General features: G+C 36.7%; 1 long non-coding RNA gene across 2 annotated transcripts in view; it reads right to left on the reverse strand.

The window, feature by feature from the left end:
• Window positions 1–1,285: 1,285 nt before the first annotated feature.
• The window catches only part of LOC116420707, a 36,620-nt gene continuing 25,516 nt past the window's right edge, over window positions 1,286–12,389 (reverse strand). The window contains exons 4-5 of one of the 2 annotated variants that reach the window (XR_004231114.1): window positions 2,531–2,617; window positions 1,286–2,407 (exon numbers count right to left, since the gene is read on the reverse strand). This is a non-coding gene — a long non-coding RNA (uncharacterized LOC116420707). The remainder of the gene's footprint in view (window positions 2,408–2,530; window positions 2,618–12,389) is intronic. The other variant, XR_004231116.1, reaches the window with a different exon arrangement.

Raw genomic sequence — 12,389 nt, forward strand, 5'->3', positions numbered from 1 at the left:
AATTGCCCCTTTGTAGTATATAACTTGAGATCTGGTATGGACAAAATCCCTTCTTTGCCATTTTTTTATTATCATTCTTGTTATTCCTGACCTTTGCTTTTTCCAGTTGAATTTTATTATAACTTTTCTAGATCTATAAGATAATCCTTGGACAGGCTGATTAGTAAGGCACAGAATAAATTATTTCAAGTGGCATTATAATTTTCTTCTGCTGTTGTCTGTGATTTTACTCATATCCAATTATTTGTGAACTCTTTGGGAATTTTCTTGACAGAGTTAATTTTACAGATAATTTTACAGATGAGGAAACTGAGACAAAAAGGATTAAATGACTTCCGCAAGATCACACAGCAAGGAAGTGTCTGAGGCTGGATTTGAACTCAAAGTTTTCTGATTCTTAACCTGGAACTCTTGTCCACTATGCCAGCTAGCTGCCTTGTAATTAATCCAGACTAACCATAAGCAATTAATATTTCTCCAGCTATTTATATATGCCATCATTTCTGCAAAAAGCATTTTATAACCAAGCTCACATAATTCCTGGATATATCTTGATAGAGATACTATAAATATTTTAGCTTCTTTTTATTTTAAATGGAATTTCTTTTTCTAGCTCTTCCTGCTGAGTTTCATAGATAATAAACAGACTTTGCTGAAGATTTATAGATTTAATTTATATATTGCAACTTTATTGAAGTTATTGTTTGGATTAATTTTTGGCTGACTAGGGTTTTCTAAAGAAAAACGATTTTGTTTCCTCTTTGTGTATGAATAATTCTTTGATTCCTTTCTTGTCATTGCAGTAATTGACATTTTTATTACTGTGTTAGATAGTAGTCATGATAATGCACATTCTTGTTTTACCTCTGATCTTATTGGAAAGGCATCTAACTTTCTGTTACATAAATGTTAGCTCTAAATTACAGGTAGAGATTATTTACTATATTAAGGCAAGGTCTATTTACTCCTATGCTTTCTAAGGGTGTTAACAGAAATGAATCTTGGAATTTTGTCAAAAGCCATTTCAGTATCTATTAATAAAATCATGTGGGTTTTTTACTTATGTTATTAACATGATTTATTGTATTTATATTTCAGGTGAATCTGGTTTATCATTTTTTTCAATCCAATTGCTCTCACTGCTATTTTCTTCACATATCTACAACAGAACTTGCTTCTCCTCCCATGTTCCTCCCTAGTTCTCCTCCTCCTCCTCCTCTTCCTCCTCCTTCTTGTTCTTCTTCTCCTCCTCCTCCTCTTCCTCCTCCTTCTCCTTCCCCTTCTCTTTCTCTTTCTCCTCCTCCTCCTCCTCCTCCTCCTCTTCCTCCTTCTTCTGCCTCTTCACCATTAACTTCCAAGTTTAATACTTTTCAATGAATTGAATTTTAAAGGCTTCTGATATTCAGTGACTTACTTTTATGTAGTAAAAATTGAATGTGTGAATTCTAAAGGTTTATACTTAAAATTAAAAAAGTTCTTACTAGATACTAAGACTTTGCTAATCACTGGTCCTTGGGGTACAAAGAGAAGGGAGGAAACAGTATCTGCTCCCAAGAAACTTATTTAGGAGATAAGGCATACAGGAGATTTCAGAAACAAATCACATGAAAAGGCCCCATGGTCCTTAGGGTTTAGTGGCAAAGCAATTAATAAAGCCACTTTTCAAGTGATTAAATCATTTATTTTTAAAATCACCTAACAGTACTAAAGACATTGCTGGTAAGAAGCTTTTTTTTTGGGGGGGGGGTCTTCATCATCTGTGATTGCTGAGGAGGCAAGGGCTGCTGTAGCATTTGGTCATCAGCTAGTGTTAGGGGTAGTGAAGATGGTGATCCCTTTCTTTACAAGGATTACTCTTCACAATGATAGCTATGAAGACAAAGCTAGAAGCAAGATTATAGAACTGGAAAAGGAAGGAACTACTGAAATTCCCAAGACTCTTGTGCTCTCAGTCCTGGGATATCTTCATAAGAATCTGAGAAAAGATGGTAGTTGAAGAAGTTGAAGAAGAAGTAGTAGTTTAACTCTCCTATAACTCACTATCTCCTGTTTCTCTCCAAGATGCCTTGTTGTTTCAGTCTCACCAGCTTGGCTACTCTGTAAGTATTAGTTGGTAGGAAATAAATGAAGATGGATGGGCTGAAAGAATGGCCAATGGTTGGATAAGTGAAATGAGCGTGCTACAACTCCCAACTCTCTTGAGTTTACCTGCCTTTTTGTAGAGTTGGTTAGCAGTTAATGTTGGGGACATTGAGGCTGCTGAGGCATTTCTCCAGAAAGTTGTTCTCCTCATGGGGTGCTTCAGAGGAAGAACTAGAAGTAGGGTTGGTAGTTTGGGGGAGAGGGTGGGGGGATGTTGCTCTTTATAAGACTTTAGTTCAAGGTCTTGAGTAATTTCGATAGAAATCTGATGGGAGACAGAGATCAAGGTGATGTTGGCAGTTTGACTCACCACTTCTTTTCTCTCAAATCTCCCCTATGAAATCCCTACATAGTCCTTACTTAGTCATCAATCTTCAGTGAGACTTACTCTCTTAAATCTTAAAACAGTTACATTCAAATGATCTTTCTTGCAGGTCCAGCCATTTATTGGTTCTCAAAATGGTCCTCTTCTACTCTGGAGGTATAAATAAACACAGTTTATTTATACCTACATTTTATCAGGTTTTAATTATTAAAATTCTTTTCTCCATACTCTTTAAACCAACAATTGTTTATTGTTCCCATAGAGGAGACATCACTCTCACATCCTTTATCGGAAGATAAAAAGCCTTTATACTTCTGCCACAATTAATTTTCCTATCCCCAAATGCTTGTATTCATCTGAAATGTGTATTTCTTCACACATGAATTTTAGCAGGTTTTTCTTTATTATTATTATTAAGCCAAGGTTCTTTTTCTGTTCCTTCCAGGCACAAAATTGCAGATCTATAAAAGATACAGTATCTTACATCCTTTAACAGTACACATGTCTTTTTTCTTAACACACACAAAAAAATTTCTGACCCTTTCAGCACCAAACTGCTCCATATCAAAAGATAGTATCTTGAAGTCACAGTACTTTAGATATGTAAAGAGTCACTGATCTTCCCCCTAAGATTATACATTGCAGAATGTTGACAGTATTTAAAGTCAAACTCTTGGCATCAGAGTGTACAGATACTACTCTCTTATCTCTTTTGAAACTTGAGACATTTGCCCTTTCCCAATCTAACAGTGATTCTCCTGCTCTTCACAAAGTCTTTCATGGGTTTCCTTTTGAGAAAGGCCAATTTATTTCCAGCACTCATGTTAGGATGATTCCTATTAGTTTCTGAATTTTACTAAGAGCTGAATGCAATACTAGGAGACAACAGAAAGGGAAAAATATTGTACTTTGTCTAAAAAGGCTTAAAAGGCCTGATTTCAAGATTTACTTGTCATGCACTAGTCATATGATTTCTTCAAGCCTCATATCCTTCTTTTCCTCTGTTTAAAAGAGGGACAGAACTACTAGGGGTATGCCACATCCAGCTTGAATTGACTCTTCACATGATGGTTAAATTTTCAGTGGGATGTATTCAGTATTTCAGTGATTGGCAAAATACAAATAAGGGCTTGATATATTGTTTTGTGATTTAATAAAGAAAATTAAATTTAAAAATGTATTGGAGATATTTTTTGAGAGCTGGTTTTTAAATATTTGCACACACACTTCTAACAGTGTTCCTGTTCTATATCCTATATTCTCATTTTTAATGCAATTTTATTTCTCCATTGTTTATCATCTACTCTCCCTTTCAGTTCTAATGTTCAGTGGTTCTCTCTTATAAGAGTAATTCCTGCTCTGTGTTCTGTGCTTCTGTGATTTAGTGATCTCATGCCACCCTGGAAATTTTCTTTAGGCCCCAGCAGGACTAATGGCATCTAATAGGTTTTTACCAGGTCCCTGTGCTTATTTACATGGAGGCTGGCTACAACTTGCCCTGACAGCTGGTGAGCTTCCATCTATTTATACTCAGTCTGCTGTCATCTTCACCCAGATTCTACATATAACCTGCTCTTCTGGAAGAGCGGAGGAGCCTCATCTAGGTGGCGGGGGCAGTCCCTAGTGCAGAGTCAGTCAGGTCAGTCCCTGACCCTCTCAGGATAGTCACTGGCTTCATATCTTTTGTAAGGTCTCTGGAGATGGAGATTGCATTCCCTTCTCATTTCCATTCCTTGGTTTGTATTATGGTGATTTGTGACCTTGTCTCTTTCCCTGCTCCTAGGCTGGAAATACCAGGGGCTCAGGGACCTGATCTCATTTAATGCAAGCAACTCAACAAACACTTCTCAAGTAAGTAATCACTCTCCTTGGAATCTATGACTCTGGACTATTAATTCTAAGGAAAAAAAATAGAACACAGCCCCTGCCCACAAGGGGCTTACAAATAAATAGTACAACCAGTTAAGAGTACAATTGAGCTGAGCCATAGATGGTATGGATAATATTGGCATTTAGTCCCACGTCCGTGGCACTTTGCACTTTCCTACCTGTGAGGTAGGCAGTGGGACCATCATCCTTTTCTTACAGATCAGAAAATTGAGACTCAGAGAAAGGAGTGAAACTAAACAATAGTAAGAGGTAGAAGCTTAGATGTAGGACCAGAAAAAAATTAAACAAAACTGCAAAATTAGGTTGGCAACAGATTGTGAAAGGTCTTAAATACTAGACTTAGGAGTTTCTATTTTATCCTAAAGACCGGTATTTTGCAAAGTGGGGAAGCACAGCTGTTCAGAGTGTCTGTACCTGCTGCCTGCCTCTGCTACTCTGTTACCCCTGCCTGGACAGCTGCACTAAATGCCCATCCACATGTGCCACAGGGTCAGGGAGCAGCTGGACAGGCAGTCATTCCCCAGCCAGTCAGATTGAAGCAGCCATACAACTTGCATATCCCCTCATCCAAAATCTACATATCTAGACCCCTAAGCAGTCCAGCTGATATGAGGATAGACAGACCCTGCTTCCCCAGAAGTGGGGAACCTTTCCTAGGACATACTCTCAGAATGGGATGAATGAGATGGGTGCTTCTAAACACTGAGTTCTATCCCTGGGACAGACATATCCCAGATTATCATCTTAATTTCCATGTATTCCAAGATAAAATGGAATGGATAGATGGATGAAGGACACTTATTCATCACTTATTATGTGCTAAACAACTATGCTAAATCCTGGAAAAAGAAGTAGAAAAATCTCTATAGTCCTTACTCTCAAAGAGTTCACATTTCACATTCTAAATGGGTTAGAACATAAACTTCTTTTACACCATAGATGAAAAAGGCATGAAAATCATAGGAGCTCAGAAGCAGGTCAGACTGCAAAGCTTAGGGATGCTTAGGTTGACAGTCCTGGATTGGGGGAAGGAGGACGGATTGTAGTCCACAAAGGTAAGGCAAGGTAGATGATGTGACTGGTAGATCCTAGAAGAGGATATCACATTGGTGTGATAGATTGACCATGTTCTGCTCTTCCAGTGCTTCTCCCTCTCAAGAGGATGGATGATGTTTGTGCTTCATAATACAGGTTAAAAGAGGTACACCACAGAGAATATGATAGCAGAAGCCCTGCATCGGACCATGTGAACCCAAGGAGATGTAAAATGCTCACATACTCTTTGTTCCTTGCTTTCTACCAGGAATATTCTCTCCTGTTGTTATCAGGAGAACCAGGGAAGCCCTTGCTGAACAAAGTGAGGCAGATTATTGATATCCACAGAGAAGTAGGAGACGCAACTGGACTGATAGGAAAAGCAGCTAGGAGAGGGTGAGAAACAACAGCCACTTCTGGCATGAGGCTGCAAGGCTCAAATAGTTAAGCATAGAACTGCCTCCCAGATATAACTCTTTCTTTCAAAACCACCTGTCTCATCCCCCAGCAGCCTGGCAACAAATGGAAAAGGCCATTCCACCTAGCTAAGAATTGGAAATTGAAGGGATGCCCAACAACTGGGAAATGAATGAGCAAGTTGAGGTATATGAATGTGATGGGATATTATTGTGCTATAAAAATTATGAGTAGATGCTCTCAGAAAAACCTGGAAAGACTTACATGAACTAAGGCAAAGTGGAAAGAGTAGAACCAAGACAACATTGTACATAGTAACAGAGAATTGAACAACGTACATAGAAAAATTGTGAATGACTTTGCTATTCTCATCCACACAATAATGCAAAGCAGTCCCAAAAGACTCATGATGAAAAACGCTAACCACCTCCAGAGGGGAAAAAAAAATGATGTCATATGAATATAGATAAACATAAAATTGTTCACTCTCTTCTTTCCTCCTTCCCTCCCTTTCTTTTTACTTCTTTCCTTCCTTTCCTTCCTTCTTTCCCTCCCTCCCTCCTTCCTTCCTTTTGTTTCCTTCCTTCCTTCCTTCTTTCCTTCCTTTCTTCCTTCTTTCCTTCCTTCCTTCCTTCCTTCCTTCCTTCCTTCCTTCCTTCCTTCCTTCCTTCCTTCCTTCCTTCCTTTCTTTCCTTTTTTCTTTATTTTTTCTTTTTTTCTTTCTTTTTCAAATCTTATACAAATTGATTAACATGGAAATGATTTACATGAATTCAGATATATAACTTACATCAGATTGCACACCAATTCATAAAGGGGGGAGAAAAGGAAAAGAAGGCTAGAAATTGAAATATAAAATTTTGGTTTTTAATTATAGCTTTTATTTTCAAAATATGTGCAAATATTCATCTTGAATATTCAACATTCATCGTTGTAAAACCTTGTTATCCAAATTTTCTCCCTCCCTTACTCACTCCTTCCCCAAACAGCAAATAATCCAATATATGTTACATATTTCCACATTTATCATGCTGCACAAGAAAAGTCAAATCAAAAAGAAAAAAATGAGAAAAAAGCAAGCAAAAAACAACAAAAAAGTGAAAATAATATGTTGTGATTCATATTCAGTCCCCATAGTCCTCTCTCTGGATGCAGATGGCTCTCTCCATCACAAAACCTTTGGAACTGGCCTGAATCACCTCTCTTCTTAAAAGAGCCAGGTCCATCAGAATTGATCATTGTATGATCTTGTCTTTGCTGTGTATAATGTTGTCTTGGTTCTCCTCACTTCATTTAGCATCAGTTTATGTAAATCTCTCCAAGCCTCTCTGAAATCATCCAGTTGATCATTTCTTATAGAACAATAATATTCCATAACATTCATATACCATAACTTATTCAGCCATTCTCCAACTTATGAGCATCCATTCCATTTCCAGTTCCTTGTCATTATGAAAAGGGCTGCCACAAACATTTTTTGCTCATGAGGGTCCTTTTCCCTTTTTAATGATCTCTTTGGAATACAGACCCAGTGGAGACACTGCAGGATCAAAGGATATGCACAGTTTGATAGCTCTTTGGGCATAGTTTTAAATTACTCTCCAATCATATCACAACTCCACCAACAATGTACCAGTGTCCTAGTTTTCCCATATCCCCTCCAACATTCATCATTATCTTATCCTGTCATCTTAGCCAATCTGAGAGGTGTATAGTGGTACCTTAGAATTGTCTTAATTTGCATTTTTCTGATCAATAGTGACTTAGAGAACTTTTTCATATGGCTACATATGGCTTTAATTTCATCTGAAAATTTATTGAAAAGCAAAACATTTTTAAAATGTTAAAATCATTTTACATTTAATTGGAGGGAAAATATACTATTTTTAAAAAATAAGAAAGAAGACCATCCATCACCAGGAAACCAGGACCTACTTAGCTGCATTGCAATCCACCTTAATGTTCCCATATTTTCCCTATCTGGAAGAGCCACCCAAAACTTTACCTCCAGTAACCATGCTCTATCCCTTTTCTGCCCTCACCTCATATCAGGGAAAATAGGAATGCATTCATCACATTCACACATACACACTCTTTGGGATAACTGGATCATTGCTTAGTAAGCAGAGTCAATGATGTACTGGTTCTTCCATTTGTAACTGTATAACTTTGTGAGACCTTTTTTTTTTTTAAACCATGACAGTCATTGAAATCAAAGTAAAAAAACTGAACTTGGATTCAGACATATGAATCTTCATATCACAAAACCCCATTAACTAATGGATATGGTATTGTATTTAAAATATACTTTAACATGTTTAACATGTATGATACTGCCTGACATCTAGGGGAGGAGGTAGAGGGAAGGAAGGGAAAAGTTGGAACAGAAGTGTTTGCAAAAATCAATGTTGAAAAATTACCCGTGTATATGTTTTGTTAATAAAAAGCTATAATAATAATAATAAAAATAAATTTATTGCTTTCCAGAGATGACTCCTCTAAGGTTAATAAGTTTTAGTCAAATGTAAAAAAATAAAAATGAAATTTTAAATAAAAAATAAATGAATGAATGAATAGATAAATAAATAATACATAAATACATAATGGATATGAAACTCTATGTAGAATCTTGGGCTTTGTACTGAGGATTTAAAGATTAAAAAAGAACATAATTTCAAAGGGATTGCAGTCTAATAGTGATGATTTTTTATGTACACAAACATAATACAAGGTAACATATGAAATAAGCCTCCAAGAAGTCATATTGGATTTAGAACCAAATGTTCATAAAGAGATATAAAGATATAGTGTGGATCAGTGAAAATATTAATTGATTTGCAGCCTGAAAAACAGGTTCTGAACCTAACTGCTGATATAAGTTAGCAGAATGACCTTGGATAGATGGTAATAGTAATAATAGTAATAGGAGGAAGGGGAGGAGGAGGAGGTGGAGGAGAAGGAGAAGGAGAAGGAGTAGTAGAAGCAACAGCAGTAGTAATAGGAATAATAGTAGTAGTACTAACAGAAGCAGAAGCAGAAGCAGAGCAAGAATAAGAAGTCTAGCACTTGCTAGAATTTCAAATCTGATAATTAAGCTGAGGTAACCAATTCTATTTTGGAGAAATTCTTATCTTTAGAATGTTTTTTGTTATGCTTAGTTCCCTGCAATTTAAATTTTCATCTTAATTCTTCAGTCTGGTATCAAAAAGGGAAAGAAAAAGTCTAATCCCATTTCTAATATGTCCTTCAAGTATGTAAAAATAATAGATAACAATGGTAGTTACCATTTATGTAACACTTTAATATTTTTGGAGCACTTCACAAACACTTGGATCTCATTTGATCCTTGCAATACTCTGAGATGTTAGTCCTATTATTTTCATTTTACAGATGGGGAAACTGGGATTGTCAATTATTAAGTAACTGGGATGGTCAATTGTAACTTTGCTCAGGACCACACAACTTGTGTCCAGAGCTGGATTTACTCAGGTCTTTCTGATTCTAAGCCCAGCAATACAAAATAATAATAATAATAAAAAAAAAAAAACTAGCTGACTACTTTTAAACCTCCGTCTTGCTTCCCACTCAGGTCCCTAGGTCTTCTCTTCTCCAGGCTTTCAGAGTGATGATACACATTGGGAGACAGATAACTTCTATTAGCCAGTGTCTCTAATCATGGTCTCATTTCCAAAATATATAAAGAACTGTGTCGAATTTATAGGAATATAAGTCATTCCCCATTTGACAAATGGTCAAAGATATGAACAGACAACTTTCAAATGATGGAATTAAAGCCATTTTATGATATGAAAAAATACTCTAAATCACTATTAATTAAAGGAATATAAATTAGAACAACTGGGGTACTACTTCACACCTGTCACATTGGCTAAGATGACAGGAAAAAGTAATGATAAATGTTGGGGGGATGTGGGAAAACTGGGGAAATGATCCAACTATTCTTGAGAATAATCTGGAACTATGCCCAAAGGGCTATAAAACTGTGCATACTCTTTGACCCAATAGTGTCACTACCAAATCTGTATCCCAAGAAAATCATAAAGGAGGGAAAAGCAGCCCATGTGCAAAAATGTTTGTAGCAGCTCTTTTTGATTCTTCAAAGAATTGGAAAATGAGTATATGCCCATTATAGAAACATTATAAAAAGCTCTGGGAGGATCTACATGAACTGATGTTGAGCAAAACAAGCAGAAATATTAATACATTGTACACAATAACAGCAAGAATGTGCGATAATAAACCATGAAAGTTGAAGGCTTGGTTCATCTCAGTGGTTCAGTGATCCAAAGCAATCCCAATAAATTTTGGACAGAAAATGCCATCTGCATCCAGAAAAAAAAAAAAAAAAACCTAAGGAGACAATGTAAACCAGCACATGTTTTCACACCTTTTTTCTGTTTTTTCTTCTTTTCTGTGGTTTTTTTCTCTCTTGCTCTGAGCTTTCTCTTCCAACATGATTCAGAAAGAAATATATATTTTAAGTTAATATACCTACATTAGCAAAAAATAAAACAATTAATAAAGAAAAAAATAAAGTCATGGAACATTGAATTATGTGGATAATATCAAAGTGCTGTTTGGGCAAACATGTCCTCTATGTCTTTCTGTGTCTTTGTTTATCTCTGGATAGGTACATGAGCATGAGATAAAATAAAACTTCAGGCTATAGGAAAGCAGCTTCAGGGTGTCAGGTTGTCCCTGAACAACTGGCAGCTCAAGTCATGTAGCATCAAGCTTCTCTGTCCTTGCTGTATTGATCTGACCTTGGTCTGCATGTCAGGACCATGTGATCAGAGGATCCTTTGCTCCTCTTTATGGTTTATACTCGAAAAAAGATCCTCAGGGCAAACTGTCCATTTCAGCAGGAAAGTGAATCTGTGATTGTGTGCTCTTTCTGTGAGAAAGAAAGAGAAAGAGAGAGAGACAAAGACATAGAGTGAGAGAGAGAGAGAGAGAGGAGAGAGAATGAATATATTCGTGTGACACTTGCTTGTATACATGGACATGACGCATCTCATAAGAATTGTCTTTATATAAGTGTCTACCTCCAAGGGTAGATTATGTGTATGATTAGTGCAGGTGAGTTTAAGGGTATACACATATGGAGCAGAACCAAGAGAACATTGTACACAGCAATACCAAGAATATGCAATGATCAATTCTGATGGACGTGGCTCTTGTCAACATTGAGATAATTCAGGCCAATTCCAACAGACTCACCATTAAGAGAGCCATCTGCACCCAGAGAGAGTATTATAGGGACTGAATGTGGATCACAGCATAATATTTTCATATTTTTTGTTGTTGTTTGCTTGTATTTTGTTTTCTTTCTTATTTTTTTTCCTTTTTGACCTGATTTTTTTTTTTGGCAGCATGATAATTGTGGATATATGTATAAAAGAATTACACATGTTTAAGATATTGCATTAATTGCTTCTAGGGCAGGGGATGAGGGAAGAGAACGCAGAAAAAATTGGAACATAAGGTTTTGCAAGGGTGAATGTTGAAAATTACCTATGCATATGTTTTGAAAATAAAAACTCTTATTTAAAAAAAGGTATACACAACTGCACATGCCCTAATTTGGCATCCATGAATTGACCCACGTTCCTTAATCTATTTCTTACATCATCTAATCCAGCACTACTAAAGAAGCAGGCTGATCATGAGGACCATTTAGCAAAGTTTTCAAAGTCATTTGAAAAAGTCAGCAAAATGTTGTATCAAATAGAATATTGGACTTGGAGTTAGGAAGACCTGAGTCAGAATCCAGCCTTGCTAACCACTTACTGGACAGGCAATACTTACCAAATCACTTAGCCTCTTTTTGTCTCAATTTCCTCAACTGTAAAATGGTTCTAATTATAGCATTTATCTTATTGTTCAAACATGTCTTATTCTTCATGAGTCTAAACAGTCCAGGGGATTTTCTTGGCAAAGATATTGAAGTGATTTGCCACTACCTTCTCCAGAGGATTAAGACAAAAGGGTTTAAGTGACTTGTTCAGGTCACACAGCTTGTAAGGGTCTGAGGCCGGATTTGGTCTTGGGTCTTCCTAACTCCAAGCTCAATGATCTATCCACTGAGCTACCTACTTGCTTCAGAGAGAAGATCAAGGAGATAATATATAAACATCATTTTTATAATTTTATTGTTGCTTTCATCTTGCAACAAGGCCAATTACCCACAAAACTGTAGGATTCATCATTTTGTCAGCCAACCAATATGTCCTGATCTCCACCCATCCATGGGACCTAGGTGTGAGATCTGCTCTACACTGAGAGAAATCAGAGAAAGAAGGGAAAAATATGCATCTCACCCCTTCCTTCCACTGTCCTGAGTCCTGCCCTCTAGGCCAAGGAGAATAAATGAAGAGCCACTCTTCCCCATAATAGTCTTTTAAATATTTGAAAGCAACAGCTGGCTTTTGAACCCTCTTTTCTTCCAGAAAATATCTAGAGTTGTTTCAAGGGATCTTCAAATGTCACGGCCTGTTGTCTCCTAATTATAATTATTGGCTAGATATGAAAATGAAAAGTCATCTTCTTGAGTTCAAAT

Source organism: Sarcophilus harrisii, chromosome 1 (assembly GCF_902635505.1).
Source record: "Sarcophilus harrisii chromosome 1, mSarHar1.11, whole genome shotgun sequence".
Lineage (NCBI taxonomy): Eukaryota > Metazoa > Chordata > Mammalia > Dasyuromorphia > Dasyuridae > Sarcophilus > Sarcophilus harrisii.